We start from the raw sequence: 24,938 nt of genomic DNA, 5'->3' as shown, positions 1-24,938 counted from the left end.
GAAAACAGAGGGGACCACTATTCTTTTGTTTTTTTCCTTTTGAGGAAGATTGGCTCTGTGCTAACATCTGTTGCCAATCTTCCTGGTTTTTTTTTTTCTTTTTTCTCCCCAAAGCCCCAGTACATATTTGTGTATCATAGTTGTTGAGTTGTAGCTCTTCTATGTGGGACGCTGCCTCAGCATGGCTTGACAAGCAGTGAGTAGGTCCGCACCCAGGATCCGAACCAGGGAACCCGGGAAGCCGAAGTGGAACGTTCGAACTCAACCGCTATGCCACTGGGCCAGCCCCAATCATTTTCTTTATGGCCAGATATATAATTAATTTCTATGGACATAAAGGGTATATATTCTCTGTAGATTAGGAAGTTCTCTTTGTGTTAAATCAAGCTTATAAACTGTTATATAATTCCTCTATGATTTGCTTTATTTTTGCCTAATTAGTTAAATGCTGTAAATGAATGTTATTTATGTATTTGGCCAAATTTGGAGCATAAACATCTATGACTCTTAGGTTGTCTTTGTAGATTATATATAATTATAAATTTTAATTACAAGTATGAAAAATGTATATTATTTTACATTATACATACATGTACAATATTATGTGATTTTATTAAATAATAGCCTTTTTGCACTTTTTAATGTATGCGGCCTTGATTTCAATTTTATCTCTTGAAACGATCCCTTTCCTGCTTTCTTTTTGTTTGTATTTATACAATCTATATCTACCCATTCCTTTGTTTTCAACTCTTAACACTTTCAAATGCAAATAATTAATAGGTGGATTTTTAAGAACTCGATCTGTTATCTTTTTTTTTAACTAGGAGAATTGAATTCTTTGCAATTATCATTGAACTGGAATCTTCGTGCTTTATTCTATCTATTCCTTTATGTCTATTTTATATCTTACTTTGTTGATTTTTTTCTTTGTATTGGCTTGGAAAAGTTTCTCTTCATTCCTTTTTTGCCCTCCTGTTAATTTGGCAATTCTAATGTTTGTCTCCATAATGCTAGTGTTTCCCTTTCCATACCTAATAGTTATGAGGAAACCTGTATTCCTCTAGTAATATTTCAAAATTGATCAATAAACATGTTTCCCAAAACATTTTACCTGCTCACACCCCGACCCCTTCAGCTAGATGAAAATTTTAGAAATTGTAATTTTACTTCCTCACTTTCCCATTGACCCCCATGCTCAACTCTTCTTAAGTGTGTCTTCTAATTGAAGACTCTTTACTAAACATTTACACTGATGTGGGGTTGCTGCGTCATGAGTCAAAAAAGAATTTTCAGACACAAGCCGCTTGTTAGTTCGTGCACCTTTATTTTGTGTTCAGCATGGGGACAGGACCCATGGGCAATAAAGAGCTGCAGTGCAAGTGTCTGTGTGGGGCCGTTATATAAGATTTTAACCATTTTTACTACTCTAAAGAAATGTCAAAGGAAAAAGTATTAGGTGATCTGGTTAAGCAAGTTGATGGGTTCTGGTTAGTCTCAAAGATTATGGCATGGGGGCGGATGAATGAGATGTGTCTTTGCATTCCAAGGTACCATATGCCTCAAGGAACACGTAGGCAGGAGAGTAAACTCATTGATCACCTCCTGAGGTAAATTCCTTCGCTCCTAGCCAGAGGCAATTGAGTAACACAAACTGAGTGGAGTCTCATGGAAATTGTAAAACGAGTCATAAACAAGGTTTCAACCACATCAACACCATGTATATCTTATCTCATTAATATCATAACATACTATCAGCTCCAAGAGTTGCTGCTGAGCCTGGCAATCAAAATTGTTGAATAAATAAATTATCCATTAATATATAACTATATTTATTACAAAATTAATTGTTCACAAGTAGTGTACTCTTCATCTGCCCTGTACTGAGATCTCTTTTCTAATATAATTATCAACTGATTAGAGAACTTTAAGTATTTTCCTCAGCTAGGATCCATGGGCAATATGTTGAGCCATTGAGTGCCTAATATTATCTTTCTTTGTCCCCAAAAGATGAATGACATTTTTTCTGGGAACAAGATTCTTGGCTGTTAGCTGCAGTTTCTCTCTTCAGTTTGGAGATATTGTTCCACTGTCTTCTAGTTTTCAGTGTGGCAAATGAGAATTCTACTGCTGGTTTTATTTGCTTTCTTTTTGAAAAAGTGCCTCTTCCTTCGGTGTGAAAACTTGTATGCTTCTGCCTTGACCCATGGAGCTCAGGTATTTTGCTAGGATACGTGTATGGGTGAAAATTTCTCCTGTCTGGGTGTCAAAAACATAAACACCTGATCTAAGTTTATCAAGCCTGATAAAGAAAAAAAGAGAAAACAAAATACACATTTATACTTTATAAATGAAAAAGAAAATATAACCACAGAAACAGAATGAACTCAAAGACTCATCACAGGATCTTATATGCTTTCTTAGGCCCTTCATTGGAAAGCATTTTCTTCATCTCCGGCTATTGTACCCTTTTAGTAGCATCCGTGAGTTTGGGTAGGTTTTGTTAAGACTTAATAAATCATAACTTTTGGGGCTTGCCCCGTGGCATAGCGGTTAACTGCTGGTGCTCCGCTGCTGGCGGCCTGGGTTCGGATCCCGGGTGCGCACCAAGGCACCGCTTGTCAAGCTATGCTGTGGCGGCGTCCCATATAAAGTGGAAGAAGATGGGCACAGACGTTAGCCCAGGGCCAGTCTTCCTCAGCAAAAAGAGGAGGTATTGGCATGGATGTTAGCTCAGGGCTGATCTTCCTCACACACACACACACACAAAATAAAATAAAGAAATCATAACTTCTATTGAATATAGACTGTTTTCTGAACTAAAGTGTCATATGTAGACAATGGGAAACTTATTCACTCCTATAGCCAATCTAATATGAGCAACTTTCCCTACTAGAATGACATTAAATTCTTCCTGGATTCAACTTTATAGAGACAGAAAGTAGAATAGAGGTTACCAGGGGCTAAGAGGGGAGGGGAAGATGGGGACTTATTGTTTAATGGGTATAGAGTTTCTGTCTGGGATGATGAAAAAGTTCTGGAAATGGATAGTGGTAATGGTTGTACAACATTGTGAACGTACTAATGCCACTGAATTATATACTTAAAAAGGGTTAAAATGGCAAATTTTTATGTATATGTTACCACAATAAAAAAATTCTTCCAAGATTTTAAAGCAAAAGTAAAAATATAAAGGCATGAACTCCTCATAATTTGCACATCGTAGATACATAATATGACAGCAGGGCCGGCCCCGTGGCTTAGCGGTTAAGTGCGCGCGCTCTGCTACTGGCGGCCCGGGTTCAGATCCGGGGCGCGCACCCACGCACCGCTTCTCCGGCCATGCTGAGGCTGCCTCCCACATACAGCAACTAGAAGGACGTGCAGCTATGACATACAACTGGGGGCTTTGGGGGAAAAAAACTAAATAAATAAAATTATAAAAAAAGAAAATATGACAGCAGATTTACAATACAAATCCCACCTGTGAAAATCAAAAGTGGGAATTCTTGTACCGAGAGAAGTCAGATTCATAGAGACAGAAAGTAGAATGGTGGTTGCTAGGAAATGGGGAGTTATTGTTTAATGGGTACCAAGTTTCAGTCGAGGAAGATAAAAAAAGTTCTGGAGATGGATGGTGGTGATGGTTGTGCAACAATGTGAATGTACTTAATGCCACTGAACTGTACACTTAAAAATGGTTAAAATGGTACATTTTTTGTTATGTATATTTTACCATAATTTAAAAAAATTTTTTCTTAAGTGGGCATTTTTGGTTCTAACTTAGGCCCTAAAACCAACATGATGAGGTCTCTAGTAACTCAGGATGTAGAGAAACAGATCTAGTATGTGATGTGCTCACAGAAGGAGAACAGATGTAACAGTCAACTCTAAAGGGAAAACAAAAAAACCCTGGCAAATCTGTACAGGATTTTAAGAAAAGGAAATCTGAAAATAGCATAGTGTGTTTGATTTGCTCTTTTCTAAAGCATAAATTCCCATGATTTGGGACAGAATTGTTAGAAATATAGAAGGATAAGAGATTAAATAACAGTGCCCTTGTATGCAAGTATGCTTTTCAGATATGATTTGCCTGTGCTTGAGATTAATAGTACCTGGTACTGCTCCCCAGCCAATAGAATTGGGTGTTGTTTAGCTCCTGGGAGTGTACAGAATCCACATTGGCCAGGAGGGGGCAGGAGTCCCTGTGTCGTACAGACCGGGTAGGAACAGCCACAAAGAGAATACTATTAAGGGTACCATTTTGTACCCTCAGGCTTGAAAGGCCTGCAGAAACTCCAGCTACCTGCAAGTGGGAAAGGCGTTTGACAGAGGTTAGGGTGGACTGGCCACTCTGTCCTCTCTCAACCATGGGAGGAGCACCCAAATTTCTCAGCTCATATGACAGGCCTAATTTCTTTCTCTGTTGATATTTGCCTCAATACCTACATCTCTCCTACTAACATGCTGGTGATAAATTCTGTTTTCTGAGCATTTGCAGTGGCACCCCTAACTTTTGTGCCAATCAGAAAAAGAAGTCTCTTCTGGGCAGAAACACGCTAGGAGGAACAGGACTTGGCTAGCTGACTGATGCTTCTGAATGAGTTAGAAAAAGATCCCTTCTGGGGCCGGGCCAGTGATGTAGTGGTTGAGTGCGTGCTCTCCACTGCAGCGGCCTGGAGTTCGTGGGTTCGGATCCCGGGCACGGACCAACGCACTGCTTGGCGAGCCATGCTGTGGTGATGTCCTATATAAAGGAGAGGAAGATGGGCACGGCTGTTAGCCCAGGGCCAATCTTCCTCAGCAAAAAGAGAAGGATTGGCATCGGATGTTAGCTTAGGGCTAATCTTCCTCACACACACACAAAAAAAGATCCCTTCTTCCAGAGCAGCCTTATGTAGTGGTCCTGAGTGCTTATTAAGTCCCAGGCACTGTGCTGAGAGGCACTTTGCATACCTTGTCTAATAATCCTCACAAGGCAGCCACTATTATTATCCACATTTTTCTGATGAGGAAATTGAGGGTGAGTGTGAGAAACTCACCAACGCTCACACAGCTAGCAGGTGGTAGAGCTCGTGCCCAAGGGAAAGGCAATGACTTTGGTTGCTCTAAACCTCTTCCTACATCCATGGCACTCACTGGAGTCCCAGCTACTGCAAATGCCTCTCAACTGAGCTCTCTGCTTCCGCCCCTCCGCCCAGTCTACTCCCTCAGAGCAGCAAGAGTGATTTTTTAGCTCTTTATTTTTATACTAACTAATGAACATAGGGTATATGTAGGTTCAAATAATAATAAAAGAATGTCCAACTAGGTTAAGGAATGGAGCTTTATCAATTTCTCTGCTGTTTCCTGACATCTCCCTCCCCCCTGCCCCCTAAGAAGTAACCACCATCCTGACTTTTGTGGTAATCTTTATCATATATTTATATATACACACACTATGTTATTTAGTCTTGCTGTTTTGAACTCTATATAAATGAAATAATACTGTATGCATTCTTCTGAGACTATTCTTTTGTGATTCATCCATCCATGTTGATGTGTATAGTAGAGCTGACATGTGGTCGTTGTTGAATAGGATTCCATTGTATGAACATTCCACAATGTCCATTTCACTGTTGATATATATATATATATATATATATATATATATATATATATTTAGTTTTTGCTATTATGAACAATGCTGATATAAACATTCTTGTTCATATCTCCTGGTGCATATGTGCAAGGGATTTAAAGTGTTTAAAAATCATAAAGTGTTGGGGCTGGCCTGGTGGCATAGTGGTTAAGTTCTCACGCTCTGCTTTGGCGGCCCAGGGTTTGCAGGTTTGGATCCCAGGTGCGGACCTACGCACCACTCATCAAGCCACGCTGTGGCGGTGTCCCATATACAAAATAGAGGAAGATTGGCAATGGATGTTAGCTCAGGGCAAATCTTCCTCACCAAAAAAAAAAAAAAAAAAAACCTTGCAACCCCACCTCACAACCAAAGATGTCAGCTGGACAGATCCACAACCAGAAAAGATAAAGGGTACCTCGCTCTCACATTTCCCAGCTGCATTTCTTAGAGATTGAGGGAATAATTTACGACCCTGGTCCTTGCCTCCCTCCACACATAGCTAACATCAGCATCTCTGAACTAGTTTGATGTATAACCAAGGAATTTTTGTTTATGTTACTTTCATTGTATGGAGAAAAGCCCAGATGTACTCTGTCCCTTTTTTTTTTGACATATATGAAATGTCATTGTAAGTTTTTTTTTTCTTTTCCTTTACCCTGCATGTGCACTGTTTTGTGAAAGAGACATAAGCTGCACTTAAACTCACACCCCTCGGAGCAGTTCCATCAGAGCGCTCTGCTGAACTGTTTTCCCTGGGTTTGAACTCCTCACGCTGATGCTTGAATAAACTCCTTTCACTAATATCACCTAGATTTTATTTCAGTGGACAGCAGAAACACTTAAAGGGGGTGTTGGGGGAGGAAGAGTGTCCTCTACCCACTCTGGGTCCTTTCTGGCTGGGCTACAAATTAAATTGAAATGAGACCGAATAGCAGGAGAAAATCAAACAAAGTTTAATAACATGTATACATGGGAGAAACCAGGGAAACTGAGTTTCTCAAGAAATGGCGGAGGTTTTCACCTTAAATAGATTTAGATAAAGACAAAGGAGGATGTTGGGGGTGGGGAGGGAGAAAGGAGGGAGACAGAAATCACAGTAATCAAGAGTATGCAGATTTAAGTCCTCTCCTTCCATACTCAAAAGAGTTTCTAGAGATAAGGTCATCCCCCCTCTTCCCTGTACAGAGAGGGAGACACCTTTACAAATGGAGATTTCCCTTACAAATGTAAATTATCCATACCCAGACTCAAATTCATTTAGGCAGTTAGTGGGGGAGGTCAAATGTCCATCAGGGAAAATAATCAAGGTAAAGAGACATATTTTGGGGTGGCCAATTTTGATCTCCCACAGGAGAAAAATGACTAGCTAATTTAAAAGAAAAAATTCTTCCACGTTTCTCCTCTATTCTCAACCTTTACTGTTGACGCCAGATGTGGGGGGGAGGGAGGGTTTCCATACCAAGCAATTCCCCCACACCAGCTGGGTGTCAATTTAACTCAATTCTTTTTTTTTTTTTTTTGTGAGGAAGATCAGCCCTGAGCTAACATCCATGCTAACCCTCCTCTTTTTGCTGAGGAAGACTGGCTCTGAGCTAACATCTATTGCCAATCCTCCTCCTTTTTGTCCCCCAAAGCCCCAGTAGATAGTTGTATGTCATGGTTGCACATCCTTCTAGCTGCTGTATGTGGGACGCGGCCTCAGCATGGCCGGAGAAGCGGTGCATCGGTGTGCACCCGGGATCCGAACCCAGGCCGCCAGTAGCAGAGCGTGCGCACTTAACCGCTAAGCCACGGGGCCGGCCCAATTTAACTCAATTCTGATACCATCTTCCCGGAGTTAACATCAGATCCCACAGGTTAAGGGCTCAGTCCCACAAGACTGTCCCCCTCACACACACTTTAGATGCTGATCACAAGTCCAAGTTGTCACCTGTGCTTCTGACAGACTGGGTATAAATCGGAGGTTCCCACGAACCCCTCCTGGGGTTTGATTAATTTGTTAGATGGGCTCACAGAACTCAGAAAAACAGTTTACCTACTAGATTACCGGTTTATTACAAAGGATATAACTTAGGAACAGCCAGATGAAAGAGATGCATAGGGCATGGTATGTGGGAAGGAACGCAGAGGTTCCATGCCCTCTCAGCACACCACTCTCCCAGCCACTCTCCCACCTCCACGTGTTCACCAACCAGAGGCTCTCTGAACCCCGTACCTTAGGGATTTTTATGGAGGCTTCATTACATAGCCATGATTGATGAACTCACTGGCCATTGATGATTAATTCAACCTCTAGCCCCTCTCCCCTCCCTGGAGGTGGGAGAGTAGGGCTGAAATTTCCAAGCATTTAATCATATGCTTGATTCCTATGGCAATCAGCCCCAAATTTAGGGGCTTTCCAAAAGTCACCTCATTAACATAAACTCCGGGGTGGTTGAAAGGGGCTTGTCATGAATAACAAAAGACATCTTTATCACTCAAGGGTTTTAGGAGCTCTGTGATAGGAATGAGGACTAAGACCAATTTCTTATCATAAATCACAACATCACAGTAATCGTTTAGATCGTATACAAAGGCAATGTCTAATTAAAAATCTTCATACTCTTGACTAAGAGCTGACAGTTAACTTAGTTGGGTATCTAGTTTCTCAGAAGAGATCTTAATTTGATTACAACCTATCATAACATTGCTTAAATATTTTATCAGCAATGCTATCTTCCCAGAGGAGGTTGTGAATTACATCACCTCACTCACCAGGTTTAGGACAATTTTTCTTCCATAATAATTGAAGTGAGATTGCTAGCTCTGGGATACGCATATGTTCAATTTTATTTTCCAAAGGTGTTGTAACAATTTATACTCTCATCACAGTGGATGCGAGTTCCTGTTGCTCCACATCCTATCCAACAATTGATATTGTCTGACTTTTTACTTTTTGCACATCTGGGGGTTGTGAAATGGTATCTCATCATGGTTTTAATTTGTATATTCCTGATTACTAATCTGGTTGAGCAATTTTTTATGTTTATTCCATCCTATTTCCTCTTTTATGTTCTTTATATATCCTAGGTCTCTGCTATCCAATACAGTAGCCACTAGTCACATGTAACTGTAATTAAAATTAAATACAATTTAAAATTCAGTTTCTCAGTTTCACTAGCCATATTTCAAGTGCTCAGTACCTATGTGTGGCTAGTGGCTATTGGATAGTGCAAACATAGAATATTTCTATCCTTGTAGAATGCTCTGTTGGACAGCCCCACTCCAAATACTGATAATTCTTGTGAACTATGTGTTGCAAGTATCTTCTCCAAGCACACGGCTGGTTTTTTCTCTGTCTTTATTGGGTATATTGACGAACAAAAGTCCCTAATTATAATGTAGCTAAATTTATGCAAGATTTATCAAACCTCTTTACCTTGGTCATAAAGATATTTGCCTATATTTCCTTCTAAAAAATATAAAGTGCTGCCTTTCACATTTAAGGCCTGAATCCATCCCGAATTTAGTTTTGGGTGTGGTGTACAGTAGGGATCTCTCTTCATTTTTTCTGATTGTCCCAGCACCATCCTTTCCCCACTCCTTGTATATTAGGTTTTTATATATGCATGGCTCTTTCTCTGAGCTCCCTAGTCTGTTTCATTAATCTTGAGCCAACCACGTTGTCTTAATTATTACTACTTTATAATGTAATAAAGGCTCAAGATCTTGGTTCTTCAGGAGTGTCTTGACTGTTGTTGGCCCTTTACATTTCCATATAAATCTTAGGTTCTCTTTTCAAATCCCCCATAAAATCCTGTTGCAGTTTTGATTGGAGATGCACTAAATCTATAGATTGATTTGGAAAAAAATGATGCTGTGGGAGATCTGAATTGGCCACCTCAAAATATGTCTCTTTACCTTGATTATTTTCTCTGAAAGAAACTTTGACCTCTCCCCATCCCCCCCACAACTAACTGACTAAAAGAATTTAACTCTGGGTATGGATAGACTGGGAGGGTCCTTGCTCAGCCCATTCCAAGTAAAAGTAGAAGTTATCCTTTGTAAGAGACATTTACATTTTTAAGGGAAATCTCCATTTGTAAAGGTATCTCCCTCTCTGTACCAGGAAGAAGGGGGGATGACCTTATCTCTAGAAACTCTTATCAGTGAAGAAGGGGAGGACTTAAATCTGCATAGTCTTGGGCCAGCCCCGTGGCTTAGCGGTTAAGTGCGCACGCTCCGCTACTGGCGGCCTGGGTTCGCATCCTGGGCGTGCACCGACGCACTGCTTCTCCGGTCATGCTGAGGCTGTGTCCCACATACAGCAACTAGAAGGATGTGCAACTATGACATACAACTATCTACTGGGGCTTAGGGGGAAAAAAAAGGAGGAGGATTGGCAATAGATGTTAGCTCAGGGCCGGTCTTCCTCAGCAAAAAGAGGAGAATCAGCATGGATGTTAGCTCAGGGCTGATCTTCCTCACAAAAAATGAAAGAGAGAAAAAAAAAGAAAATCTGCATAGTCCTATTTACTGTGCTTTCTGGTAATCTCCCATAGCTGACTCCCCTGACCCCCAAAATCCTTCTTTGTCTTTAGCTAAGGATAGTATTTAAGATGAGACCCTCCACCATCTTGTTGAATTATCCAGTGGGTCTCTCCCATGTATACATGTTATAAAGCTTTGTTTGATTTTCTCCTACTATTCAGTCTCATGTCAATTTAATTTGTAGCCCAGCCAGAAAGGACCCAGACTGGGTAGAGGATAGTCTTCCTCCCCTTCAATATCTATGTGCTAGGTACTGTTCATGGCCCTGGGGATACAACAGTAAACAAGACAGACAAGGGGTCTTACCATCAAAACTAGAATAAAATCCAAACTCTTTACCATTGCCTAGAAACCAATCCACGCATGATCTGCACTTCCCCCCACCCCCAGCTCATCTTCCACTATTCCCTCTCCCCCTGTGCTCCAGTCACATCTTCCTTCACATTCCTTGAACTAACCAACAATTCTTCCCCTGTATTTTTGCAGGAATCTGCCCCCCTCCCTACACCCCTTATTTGCCTGACAGGCTCCTTCACTTTAAGCAGGTGTTTGCTCAAATAATCACCTTTTCAGAGAGGCCATCATGCAATCTAAAATAGCTGCAGCATATCTCTGCAACCCTTGCTTTATTCTCCTCCATAGCACTCATCACTACCTAACCGATTAAAGAAGGTTTTGGGTTTTTTTGTCTGCTCCCTACTAGAAAGTAAGCTCCGTGAACCAGGAACTCTGACTGTCTTGTTTAGTGTTATGACCTCAAGGCCTTGACTTGTTCCTGGGACATAGTAAGCACTTAATAAATTTGTTGACTGAATGAAAGAAGCAAGACCAGACAAATGATCAAGAGGCTTTTGAAAAAACCCAGGCAAGATCTCTGTGTGGGTACATGTAGCTACAGCCATCTAAAGTCTTAGAAATATTTGGCTAGTGCTTATCCATTTTAATAAAAACGCCATCCAAACTGGCCACAATCCCTGAAGATTTCCCAGGGAGAATAGTATTAAAGCACTTAATGATTTTAGAGTCCTATTTGCAAATATGTCATCCATCATATTTCTATATGAGGGTTTGGAAAGATTGATTTTAACTAATTCCAATTTATTAATATTTTCTTTTATGGATTAGATCTGTGGCGTCATGATTAAGAAGTCTTTACATAACCCAGAGTCACAATTATTTTTTTTTGGGTTTTCTTTTTTTTTTTTTTTTTGGTGAGGAAGATCAGCCCTGAGCTAACATCCATGCCAATCCTCCTCTTTTTGCTAGGGAAGACTGGCCGTGGGCTAACATCTGTGCCCATCTTCCTCCACTTTATGTGGGACGCTGCCACAGCATGGCCCGACAAGCAGTGCCTCAGTGCACGCGCAGGATCCGAACCTGTGTTGCCAGCAGTGGCACGCGTGTACTTAACCACTACGCCATGGGCCCCCCTGTTTTCTTTTAGATTTATGGTTTTTCATTACACTTAGGGCTATGATCCACCTTGAGTTAATTTTTGTGTTATGGTATGAGGCAAAAATCTAGGTTTATTTTCTATTTATTTATTTAGCATACAAATATCCAATTGCTCCAGCACCATTCATTTAAGACTATCCTTTCCCCACTGAATTTCCTGGGTGGCTTTGGTGAAAATCAGTTGTAAATAAATAGGAAGATTTTTGTGTGCGTGAGGAAGATTAGCCCTGAGCTAACATCTGTCGCCAATCCTCCTCTTTCTGCTGAGGAAGACTGGCCCTGGGCTAACATCCGTGCCCATCTTCCTCTACTTTATGTGGGACGCCACCACAGCATGGCTTGACAAGTGGTGCATTGGTGCGTTCCTGGGATCAACCCCGGGCCACCGCTGCGGAGCACGTGCACTTAACTGCTACGCCACTGGCCAGCCTTTAAATAGGGAGATCTATTTCTGGACTCCCTATTCTGTTACACTGATCGATATGTCTATCCTTATGCCAGCACCACACTGTCTTGATTATGGTGTCTTTACAGTAAGTTTGAAATCGGGCAAGTACTCTAACTTTGTTCATTTTTTTCCAAAGAATAGCTTTGGCTATTCTAGGTCCTTTCTGTCTCCATATAAATTTTAAGATCAACTTGTCAAATCCTATTTTTAAGAAGCCTGCTGGGATTTTAATAGTGATTGCGTTGAATCTATAGATCAATTTGGGGAGAACTGCCATCTTAATAATATTGAGTACTTTAATCCGTAAACATGGTATGTTTCTTCATTTGGGCAAATTAATACATTTTTTTTTCTTATTCTTATTCCAGCTTGTTTAGGGGCTGATAGGTAGGGTTTATTGGGCTATAACTATTTCTGTTTTCATCCCTCACTTCAACAGATGTCTAATAGTGAACATTTGGCTTTGTTATTTAAAAAAGAAAAAAAAAAAAAAACCAAAACAGGCTACAGTTTCCTTTTCCTCTGGAAACACCTTCTTGTTTCTTAGTGCCTGGGGTTTCTCTGGAGCCATTCTGGGGCCTGAACCCCAACTCTTCCCCCTTGGTGAGCTGGCCTTTTTATATTCCTAGAGCGTTCCCTTGGACTCCTACGGATTCCTACTTCTCTACCCCACATTAATTCATTCAATCAGTCACCAAGGCTTTTTACATCCTCAGTACTGTGGACAGAGTGCTTTAAACCCTTCTTTCCTGAATCACAACCCAAATATCTATCCATCTTATTTGTTCATTTTTCTTTTTGTTCTGGGGTATACTCGGAGGGTTAGAAGCAGGGCAATGAGCCCTGCTCTCCCAGTGAGCCAGAAAAGGGCCACAGCTGCTGAAACCAGAGCTGGATGTGTCTCCTTAGAGTAAGGGACTGACTCTCTGCACCAAAAGGGTCACTGGCCCCTGATGATGTCCTCTGGTGTCTGAGGGAGAACATTTGTGTGTTGGAGGCCTCATCCAGGCATAGTTGGGAACCACACAGTCTCCTGTGCCACAGCGCCCTCTGTTGGAGCCCAGACATTGACCTATTTGCTGAAGGAACAGTTCCTGTTGGTTGGTCTGGGAGGCGGTATGTCAGACAGCCAGCAGATGCTCATTAAACACCCACTCTGTGCCAGGCACTCTGGGCAGCCATGAATAAGACAGAGTCTCTGACCTCATGGGGCTCCACCGTATAAAGGGTAAAAAAAATGAATGAATTGAGTAAGTTCAGGTATTGATAAGTGCTCTGAAGACATTAAAAGAACATTGCAGTGTAGTATGGCCGGGTGGTCAGAGAAGGCCTCTCCGAGAAGGGGACTCCTGAGTTGAAACTTGAATGATGAGAAAAAGGGAAGAGTAGGCCAAGCAGAAGGAACAGGACAAGCCCTGAGACCAGCATGAGCTTGGCATGTCTGGGAGGTGGAAGGAAGGTTGTCACGGCAGAATTAAAGTGACTGAAGGGGATGTGGAAGGGGTTGAAGTTGAGAGGGAGGCATACATTGACCATGCTGGGCCTGTAGGCCACAGTAAGGAATCTGAATTTTATTCTAGGTATAATAGGAAGCAGAGGAGTGACCAGCAATGAGTGATGTGATTTGAGTTCCTGGATTCTCCGGCAATGAAACATACACACTCTACATTGCACTGTGCTTGGCTTGGGGCTGGGAGGCCTGAATGCAGAAGATGCATCAGAAAAACCATCTTCTACATGGCTAGGGAATCCAGCAATGGTGAGATGAGGGAGATCGCCCAATAAACAGTGAGACCTCAAAGCCCATGGCTACCTATATGGATATCAGCCTGCACTGGAGCTGTGTGTCGAAGCTAGGAGGTCTGAACCCTACCTTGGGATCCTGGTTAATCCAACCCAAGAGTCTGCCCAGGGAAAACTTCCCCCATCCCTACTAGCTGGGGCTGAGCACATCCTTTATGTGTCCATTGTTTCTCATAAGCTCCTCTATTATAGTGTTTCTCACATGGTATTGGAGTTATTTATTTACATGTTTTCTTTTTTTTTTTTTCAAGATTTTATATATTTATTTTCCCCCCAAAGCCCCAGTCGTTAGTTGTATGTCATAGCTGCACATCCTTCTAGTTGCTGCATGTGGGACACGGCCTCAGCATGGCCGGAGAAGCGGTGCGTCAGTGCGATCCCAACCCGGGCCGCCAGCAGAGGAGCATGCGCACTTAACCGCTAAGTCACGGGGCCAGCCCTACATGTTTTCTGTTTAACTGGATAATGAACTACTTCAGGACAGGCACCAAGTTGTTCAATCCTGCTGTGTGCTGGGGACACAGATGACTGCTAGGGGGGATATTTGCCTGGGGTGCAGTTGAGGACAGCCTTGAATATCTATGGGCATTTGGATTTGTTCCTGAAGCAATTCTTTGCTGTTCCATCCTTAACAAAAACTGCTGTTGAGACACAGTATTGATGGTGGATTGACCAGAGGGCATGTGGCCCATCTATTTGTCCAGATATTTTTTTCCTTCTTCCAAGCCACATCATCTGAGATTTTGGACAAACTGGGTTGGACCCTTACAGAGCAGCTGGGCACAAGTCTATATCAAGGGCCAGCACAGGAAACAGCGGTAGTAAAAATTTTTTTCTTTCTAGCTGAGATTTAATTGACAAATAATCCTGTATAAATTTAAGGTAAGCCAGCCCTGGTGGCCTGGTGGCTAAGATTCAGCGCTCTCAACACCACGGCCTGGGTTCATTCCCTGGTCAGAGAACCACACCACCCCTCAGTCTGTCGTTTGTCATATTCTGGTGGCTGTGTGTTGCTGTGATGCTGAAAGCTATGCCACCTGTATTTCAAATACCAGCAGGGTCACCCATGGTGGACAGGTTTCAGCAGAGCTTCCACACTAAGACAGACTAGGAAGAAGGACTTGGACACCCACTTCCAAAAAATTGGCCATGAAAGCCCTATGAATAGCAGCGGAGCATTGCCTGATACAGCACTGGAAGGTGAGAGGATGGCACAAAAAGACCAGGCAGGGTTCCACACTGCTGCACACAGGGTCGCTAGGAGTTGGAATCAACTTGAGGGCGTTAACAACAACAAAACTTTAAGGTATACACCGTGATGATTATGATTAAATTAAGATGATTTAAGATCTACTCTCTTTGCAACTTTCAAGTATACAATTCAGTAACTTTCAAGTATACAATTCAGTAACTTTCAAGTATACAATACAGTATTGTTAACAATAGTCACCGTGTTCCACATTAAGATCCCTGGAACTTACTCATATTACTGTAGTAAAATTCTTGATTCCCTCCACTGGAGGGATGCAACAGAGGGCTTTATCCATTCATTACAGAGCATACTCTTTTTAAGAACTTACACAGACATTTCTCTCAGAAAAAGTTCTGTTTCTCTTGAACAATCAATTTGTCTGTATCTTAGGGACAGTGTGATATATGTCTAATCATGTTTCTCTCTTTGCTTTGGCCACTTAGGTGGTTTAGCGCTAAATTTGCAGCCTATTTCTAGTAACCATAAAGGACCACTGGGGACAATCAGCATAGGGATTAAGCCTTTGGGCTTTGGAGTCAGGCACACCTGGGTTGAAATCTCACTTCTGCCACTTTTTAGCCGCGTGACTGTAGGCCACCTATCTATTTTTTTCCAAGTATTTATAAAACGGGCATAATGACATTATTTACTTTGAGAAGTTATTTTGTTAGGAAGATTGAGGGACACAGTACCAAGCATAGGACCTGGCACAACAATCAACACAATTGTAATCATTTTCACTTTATGGTAACCAGTTCTATGTGCTCATATTCCTCCTACCTTTAGTATTTTCTGGTCCCTAAGATACAGATACACACACATGACATACACAATTTTTCTACTTCAGAATTGTGTAAATTGATTGCTAATTTTTTTAATCTGCTATACATACCCTACAGATAAGAGCCTCTGGAAAACTTGCCATAGAGATAATTAAATCTGCATCTGGGAGGATCTCTCTCTCAACACAGTATGGCAAAGGAGCATATCTTATATGTCTGACAGGATTAGGAAAACACGGAAAAGATGTGTGTCCTGCTTGAGGTATTCATTACTTAGGGTGACCCTTGGTCATCACAGGTTCATTACTATTAATGCCTTCTGATACATCTTCTGACAATGTATCTGTTTGGATTCAGAGGGCAGCACTTAATTCCAAAGTAATTAAGGAATGTATTCTTTAGCTTCCATTTGGGGTCAACTAAATTCAAACAGTGGGGATCTATTAGAGCGACATTAATGTCTCATACATTAACATTATTTAATAAATCTCAAACTGGGTAAATATATCTTTATATTTTATAAAAGGAGACTCTGATATTTATCTTTTAAAAATCTTTTTAAAAATTTTTATTGTTGAAGTCAGTTTACTTTTACTTCCTGAAATATCTTCACGCTCATCAAAGATTTACCTGAGCTAGGTCAGGGATTACTTTGCCAGATGTTTGTCTAATTTAACTTTTTTTTAGGTTTATTGAGGTATAAATGATGCACAATAAGTTGCACATATTTAAAGATATAAATTGATAAGTTTGGATATATGCTTATATCCATGAAACCATCACCAAAATCAAGATAATAAACATTTTCCTCACCCCTAAAGTTTCTCCTGCCTTTAATAATCCATCCCACCTCATTCCTTCTCCCTGCCTCCATCCCCAACTGACCAATGATCTGACTTTTCTCTCAATAGATTAGTTTGCACTTTTTAGAATTTTATATAGAATGGAATCATACAGTTTGTACCCTTTTTTGTCTGGATTCTTTCATTCAGAATAATTATTTTGAGATTCATCCATGTTGTTATGTGTATCATTAGCACATTTCTTTGTATTGCTGAGTAGTATTCCATTGTATGGCTATACTATTTTTTAATAATATGGACTTATTAACTATGTAATTGGTTGTGTCTCTCTCTGCACTGGCCAGGGGGAAAAAAACACCAAAACACTAAATCTATGGCCCACCTCTAGCAAAAGAACAGACTTCAAAGCCAGCATTTTGTATACTAATCTCACTCCTAACTTTATTTTCTCTTTCCTCTTCTCTTTTTGTTGTAAGTTCCCCATCCACTTTTATTTCTTTTCTTTTCTTTTGTTATATTATATACATTTAAGTCAGTTGTCTTGGATCTTTTCTGAAAAAACGACCAAGTACAAGTAAACAATTCTCTGTTTTTATTTGATTTTATCAGTTCTTTCTTTCTGCTTTCTTTAGTGATGCTGGATTTTGTTGACTTGGTCTACTTACAGACGCTTATCATATCCTGCTTGAACAACTGCCACCATATCTAGAGTGCTGGTCTCTAATCTCATCCCTCTTCTATTCACCTGCTATGATGTCACCAAGTTATCATTCTACAACAGAAATCTGGGGCCGGTCCCGTGGCGTAGCAGTTAAATGCTCGCGCTCCGCTGCTGGGGGCCAGGCTTCGGATCCTGGGCGTGCACCGATGCACCTCTTGTCAGGCCATGCTGTGGCGGCGTCCCACATAAAGTGGAGGAAGATGGGTACAGATGTTAGCCCAGGGCCAGTCTTCCTCAGCAAAAAAAGAGGACGAGTGGCATGGATGTTAGCTCAGGGCTGATCTTCCTCACACACACACACACACAAAATAAATAAATAAAATATAAATATAAATAAAATTACAATACAAATCTGATCATGTCATTCCCACGTAGAACATCTACAGGAAGAATCTAAATTCTTTAGCATAGCAAGGCAGGTCCTTCATTAGTCATTCATTCTTTCAACAAATATTTACTAAGTGCTGATTATGTCCTAGGCTCTATGCTAGCTGGCTAAGTATGGAGGTATGCTGATAACCTGAGAGACACGGCCTGTACTCTCACGGAATTTATATTCTAGTAGGGGAAACAAAGAGATAAACAACCACATAAGCAATATAATTATGAACTGGGTAAACATGAAATTGTTATGAAAGAAACAACCAAGGTGCTACGATTGAGTCTGGGAGCAAGAGTGGATGTCAGCGAAGGCCTTTCTGAGGAAGTGACATTTATACTCCCTAAAACATGAGACAGAAGTGGTCATGGGAAGAGTTCTAGGCAAAGAAAACATCAAGTGCAAAGGTCCAGAAGTGGGGAAAGTTTGGGACGGCCACTATGCCTGGAGGTAGTGAGGTTGCCAGAGAGTTGAGCTCTGCCTGCTTCTCCAGCCTCATTTCTCAAACCCTAGGTCCACATGCAGCCATCCTAAATCTCAAACATGCATAGTTACCCACTATTTCCTCAACACACCATGCCCTCTCATTTTTCAACTCCTCCCTCCTGCCTGGACAATCCTACTCCTCCTCGTGATTGGGTTTCTAAATAATACCTTCATCGTAACCTTTGGGTTCCTCTCCTACCCAGGGAGCTAGACTGCTCCTTCCTCCTCTAGGTCTCCACAGGAGTCTACATGTATTGCTCCTTTTTTATATAGCTAACATTTAGTGAATGCTTCCCATGTGCCAGACACTGTTCTAAGCACTCTACCTCTATAAACTCAACCTTATGAGGCAGATTCAGTTAACCCTCAAAAACTTTACAAGCTAGGTATTATTACTATCTCTACCATAGAGATGAAGAAACTGAGGCCCAGAGAAGTTAATTAATTCACCCACAGTTACACAATGAGTAAATGGTACAGTAAGGATTTCAACCCAGAAAGAGTAGTTTGTACTTTAACCACTAACCCGTTTGCCTTTCAAGATTGATAACACATAATATCGAACATTTATCAAGCACTCCCTAAATGCCAGCCTTTCTTCTCAACTCTTGATATGAATTAATTGATTGAATCCTCCAAAAACTCTTTGAAGTAAATACTCTCAGTTCTCACAACAACCATCTTATTGGCCCTAAGATCTCTCTTGGGTGGGGTGCATGCCCTGTCCCAGTCAGCAATCCCAATGACTCCCACACCCAGAAGTTGCTCATCAAATATCTGCTGAATGGGGGCCGGCCCCGTGGTGTTGCAGTTAAGTGCCCACACTCTGCTGCAGGCGGCCCGGGTTCGGATACCGGGTGCGCACCGACGCACTGCTTGTCAGGCCGTGCTGTGGCAGCATCCCACATAAAGTGGAGGAAGATAGACACAGATGTTAGCTCAGGGCCAGTCTTCCTCAGCAAAAAGAGGAGGATTGGCATGGATGTTAGCTCAGGGCTGATCTTCCTCATAAAAAAAAAAAAATCTGCTGAATGAATGAATGAGCTGGCAGACCTACTGTCTTTCTCTTGGCTCAGGATTCAAACCTCAAGACCATACAGTGCCCGGGAATAGTTTGTTGGAGAAAATTATGACAATGGATTACAAATCTGTTGTACACCAATGACAACTGATTAATATAAAGGCTGACTTATGAATATTTGCTGCATTTCAAAGGTGAGATAAGGAAATTCCTTTAGGTATCAGACTGTATTATGTATTAGAAGATGTATTAACCAACCCCTCTGACAGCAAAATAGGGGCAAAGGGCTGCTATCAAGACAGCTCCCATAATAAATCTAATTTATGTTTAACTGTGACACAGCCAATAAAAATAACATAACTTATAAAATCATCTACATCTTGTGTCTAGCTATTCTGTTCTTTCATTTGACAGCAAAAGAGGGGTAAAGGGCTGCTATCAAGATAGCTCCCATAATAAATCTAATCTTGTTAAATGTGACACAGCCAATAAAAATAACATATCAACTTGTAAAACCATCTACATCTTTTGTCTAGCTATTCTGTTCTTTCACTTGACAGCAAATATTAAACACAATAAATAAAAGTTTAAAATGTCATTTAAATCTCAGAGTAAGTTTATGACCCTAAAAAACAAATTGGGAAGTAGTTGAAGGTAATCAGAAAAAGAAGTGAAGAACAACTCCTTAAAGTCTAAGAGAATGGTACAAAATTATTTATCCACTCAAATAATAACCCCTATTGCCTAGTCAGTTCTGGATACCTAATACAATTTTCTAACAGGTTGGGAAATTGATACAGCAAGTCTCAGTGTCTTGGTTCATTGACTAAATTTGAGAATTCCCTAGAAAAGTATTGGAAAAAAGAATATACCAGTTTTTCAAAGGGCATCTCCGTAAAAAGCAAAGGAAACTAAGCAAAAAGGCAAAGAGAAAAGGATGGAAATGACATTTGCTTAACATCTACTCAGTGCCAAGTGATTAACCTAGATTTAAGACTCAACAAATTTGACAAGGTAGGGTGATATCTGGTCCACAATTTTTCTTTACAGATAGGAAAACCAAAGGTTAAAAATGTCAAGTAAAATAGATACATTCATAGGGTTGGTGCAAAACCAAATTGGGAATCTGAAACAGTTGTGTTTGATTCCAAATCTCATGCTCTTTTTGCTGCAGCACACTGCTTAAGGTTCCTAAAAGGATTTTTGATAAAGTTGACATAAATACCAAATTTTTAAATTAAAAACAAATTACAAAAATTGTAAAGGCAACTTGTTTGTAGGAGCTAACCCAACATTCATTCACACCCTCACACCCCTCCATTACCAACTCGAAGGGGACTTTGCAAATCTTGTTTTCCAAAAGAAATCTTCCCATCAAATTGGCAAAATTTTAAAAGTCTGACAATACTAAGTGATGCTGAGGATATAAAACTGTGGGAACTCTCCTACATTGCTGATGGGAGCGTAAGTTAGTACAATCACTTGGAGAGCAGTTTGGCAAAGTTTAGTAAAGTGTAAGATGCATCCCACAACTTTATACTCCTAAGTATATTTCCTAGAGACATTCTCACACATGTATATAAGGATACATATGAATGCTTTTACATGGGAACGTAAAATAGTGCAGCTGCTATGCAAAACAGTATGGTGGTTCCTCAAAAAATTAAAAATAGAACTACCATATGATCCAGCAATTCTACTTCTGGGTATATACCCAAAAGATTTGAAAGTAGACCTCAAACAGATATTTGTACACCATGTTCATAGCAGAATTATTCACAATAGCTAGGAGATGGAAGCAACCCAAATATCCATAGATAGATAAATGGGTAACACAAAATGTGGTCTATACACATAATGGAATATTAGTCAGCCTTAAAAAAAGAAGGAAATCTTGTCACATGCATGGATGAACCTTGAAGACATTATGCTAAGTTAAATAAGCCAGTCACAAAAAGACAAATACTGTATGATTCCACATATATAAGGTATCTAAAGTAGTCAAAATCATAGAAACAGAAAGTGGAATGGTGGTTACCAGGGACTGGGGGTAGGGAGAAATGCGGAGCTGTTCAATGGGTATAGAGTCTCAGTTTTGCAAGATGAAAAAGTTCTAGAGATCTGTTACACAACAATGTGAATATAGTTAACACTACTGAACTTAAAAATGGTAAGATGGTAAATTTTATATTATGTATTTTTTACTGCAATAAAATAATTTTAAAAGCTGAAGCAAAACAGCAAAATGTTAAGATTTAATAAAGTTGTGTGGTGGTTATATGGCGTTTGTTATATTATCTCTAACTTTCATAGATGTATGTTATATTTCACAATAAAAACATCTTTTTTTAAAATTTTTATTTATTTATTTTTCCCCCAAAGCCCCAGCAGATAGTTGTATGGTCATAGCTGCACATCCTTCTAGTTGCTGTATGTGGGACGTGGCCTCAGCATGGCTGGAGAAGCGGTGCGTCAGTGCGTGCCCGGGATCGAACCCGGGTGGCCAGCAGCGGAGCGCGTGCACTTAACCACTAAGCCACGGGGCCGGCCCCACAATAAAAACATTTTTAAGTAGCTATTTTTGTGTCTGTGTGTGAGGAAGATCAGCCCTGAGCTAACATCCACGCCAATCCTCCTCTTTTTGCTGAGGAAGACTGGCCCTGGGCTAACATCTGTGCCTATCTTCCTCCACTTTACATGGGACGCCGCCACAGCATGGCCTGACAAGTGGTGCATGGGTGCGAGCCTGGGATCTGAACCCAGGCCGCCAACATCGAGCGCACACATTTAACTGCTACACCACGGGGCCGGCCCCTAAATAGTTTTTTTTTTTTTTTTTTTTTTTTTGGTGAGGAGATCAGCCCTGAGCTAACATCCGCCAATCCTCCTGTTTTTTTTGCTGAGGAAGACGGCCCTGGGCTAACATCGGTGCCCATCTTCCTCCACTTTATATGGGACGCCGCCACAGCATGGCTTACCAAGCAGTGCGTCAGTGCGCGCCCAGGATCCGAACCAGCGAACCCCCGGCCGCCGCAGCGGAGTGCGCGCACTTAACCGCTTGCGCCACCGGGCCGGCCCCCTAAATAGCTATTTTTAAATGGACATATTTCTGTAATTTGGAGAATACAGAATCTTGTTCTGTGTTCATTTGGGCATTCGACATCAAAAGTTTCTAACTAGCTGGTAATAAATTAGGAGTTAGTCTCCTAATTCTGCTTAGATAGCCAAATAAGGAAATCACAAACCACAGACTAACTCCATATTTTATTTTATTTATTTATTATTTTTGTGTGTGTGTGAGGAAGATCAGCCCTGAGCTAACATGCATGCCAATCCTGAGGAAGACTGGCCCTGGCCTAACATCTGTGCCCATCTTCCTCCATTTTATGTGGGACGCTGCCACAGCATGGCCTGACAAGTGGTGCATCGGTGCGCACCTGGGATCCGAAGCCGGAGGCCAGCAGTGGAGCGCGTGCACTTAACCGCTACACCACGGGGCGGCCCTTAACTCCATATTTTAAATATAGCTGGTAAGGAAACAACTATGAATTTATGATTGTAACCATAGTTTTCTCACAGATTTTTATTAAAAGACATCTAGCCAAGTAAAATCACTTAGAATCTCAGAATCAGTTACTCTTTGTTTCTTTCAAAAGAACTGCTTAGGCAAAAACCATTTGCCTATGGAGATTAAATAAGTACTGTATTTTTGCTTTGTGTTTTAGTGCCTAGACCGGCTCTGAGCTAACATCTATTGCCAATCCTCCTCCTTTTTTTTTCCCCCCAAAGCCCCCGTAGATAGTTGTACGTCATAGTTGCACATCCTTCTGGTTGCTGTATGTGGGACCCCGCCTCAGCATGGCCGGAGAAGCGGTGCATAGCTGTGCGCCAAACCCCAGGCCACCAGTAGCAGAGCCTGTACACTTAAGCGCTACGCCACGGGGCGGCCCACAGTTTTTTTTTTTTCCAACTGAACAAAAGGGAAAATTGCACTTCACTGAACATTTATTGAGCACAATGCCAGGTATCATGCTAAATTACCAAATTCCTAATCTTTGGGATTTTGTTGCTCTATTCTTTGTTTACAAATTACCTTTTACAATTTATTATCAGAAATGATGTTATTAGTAAAAGTTTCATTTATAAACAGACTACCAAAAATTCATCTTGTTTATTGTACAGGGACAGCATGCCCTTTTCTTCTGAAAACATTCTGCTTTGTTGAGGTTACCAAATGACCCACTTTGGGAAAACATTAAACCAGGAAGCTGTATGACTCAGTTCTGGCAACTGCTGGAACTCCCAGCGAAGTCATCATATCAATCATGAGCTCTCCATTCTAGATCATTCTACCAATCAACATGTATGACTCACTGGGAGCTGCTGGTTGGTGAAACAAGCTCAGATTCACTGTTAGGTTAACAAAAATGAAAATGTGTCCTTCGTAAAATAAACATTTTATCAACTACCTCCAGGTCCAAAATTACCTTGAAAAACTTGTTTATTTCTATCTCCTGATTATTCAAGTACGTACATCTTACCAAGTTTTAGTAAATTTAACTTAAAGCTGTCTAGGTGTTAACTCACCATATACCTGTCTATATGGAACATTAATCAACAGTTACATATTATGCTTTCAAATGTTGTAATTTAATAACTAACGACCTTTTCTAAGTGATATCTAGCTAATTTGTATGAATGTTCAAATCTTTAGACTACTTCTTACTTAGGAAGGTTGGTATTACGTGGCAAACAGCTATTTGCATGTTTATTTACAACCCCACCTCCATGACTCAGACACAGGGCCGAGCGGCACTGAGACGCAAACAACCCTGCCTTACTCAAGTTCCCTGGGTTATCTTCTTGCGGGACGAGCGGCCACACCCGGGGTGTAGGAAACCAGCCGCGGTGTCCTAGCTAGTTAACCCCACCTTTAGTGTCGCTTGCACAACAAACACACTAATGGGAGAAAAATTAGTTACTCTCTTGTTACATGAATTCTCCGTCTCTTGAAGGGAGATTTCAGCTCCCTAATCCACAGTTCTTTTTCCCTACCAGAGTTTGGAGAAACAGCAAGGAGGGAAAGGGATTTGCAGGTTTTCCCGGAGCCAGACCTAAGCCCGGCCACCAAGTCCCCTAGAGCCGGAGACTCGCCGCTCTGGGGTTTAAGGCGAGGAGCCTCCGCCGTAGGGGACAGCAGGGAGTCCCCCCAGGAGAGTCTAACTTTACAGACTCTCCTCGGAGCCCTTATGAGGATCAAGAACGATAAAAGCATTCTAACTGCAAAGAAGCGCCATTAAAGCTCCACAACGCTGCTCTAACCAATAGCAAAAACAAAAACCCGCCAGGGTGTGAAGGGCGCGCGTTTTCTAAGCTCCCAGAGAATGGGGGGCTTGCGCTTCACACCACACTCTGGGAAAAACAGCTGCATGCCGCGCCGCCCCGCTCCTGGGCCCATCCAAACCCGGACTGGGGCGGCCGTCCCGAGACAGTCGCCGCGGAGCCCGCTGCTTGCTTGCCGAAAATCCCAAAACACGAGCTTGGGGGAGGCAGGCGGGGCTCTAGAGGCGGAAACAAGGAACCCCTCCTCCAACTCCGGCCGGAGGTACCCCTTTTTCTGCGCAGGCGCGCTTCTGCC

The sequence above is a fragment of the Diceros bicornis genome, chromosome 18 (assembly GCF_020826845.1).
Source record: "Diceros bicornis minor isolate mBicDic1 chromosome 18, mDicBic1.mat.cur, whole genome shotgun sequence".
Taxonomy (NCBI): domain Eukaryota; kingdom Metazoa; phylum Chordata; class Mammalia; order Perissodactyla; family Rhinocerotidae; genus Diceros; species Diceros bicornis.
Note: the sequence above shows the minus strand (reverse complement) of the source record.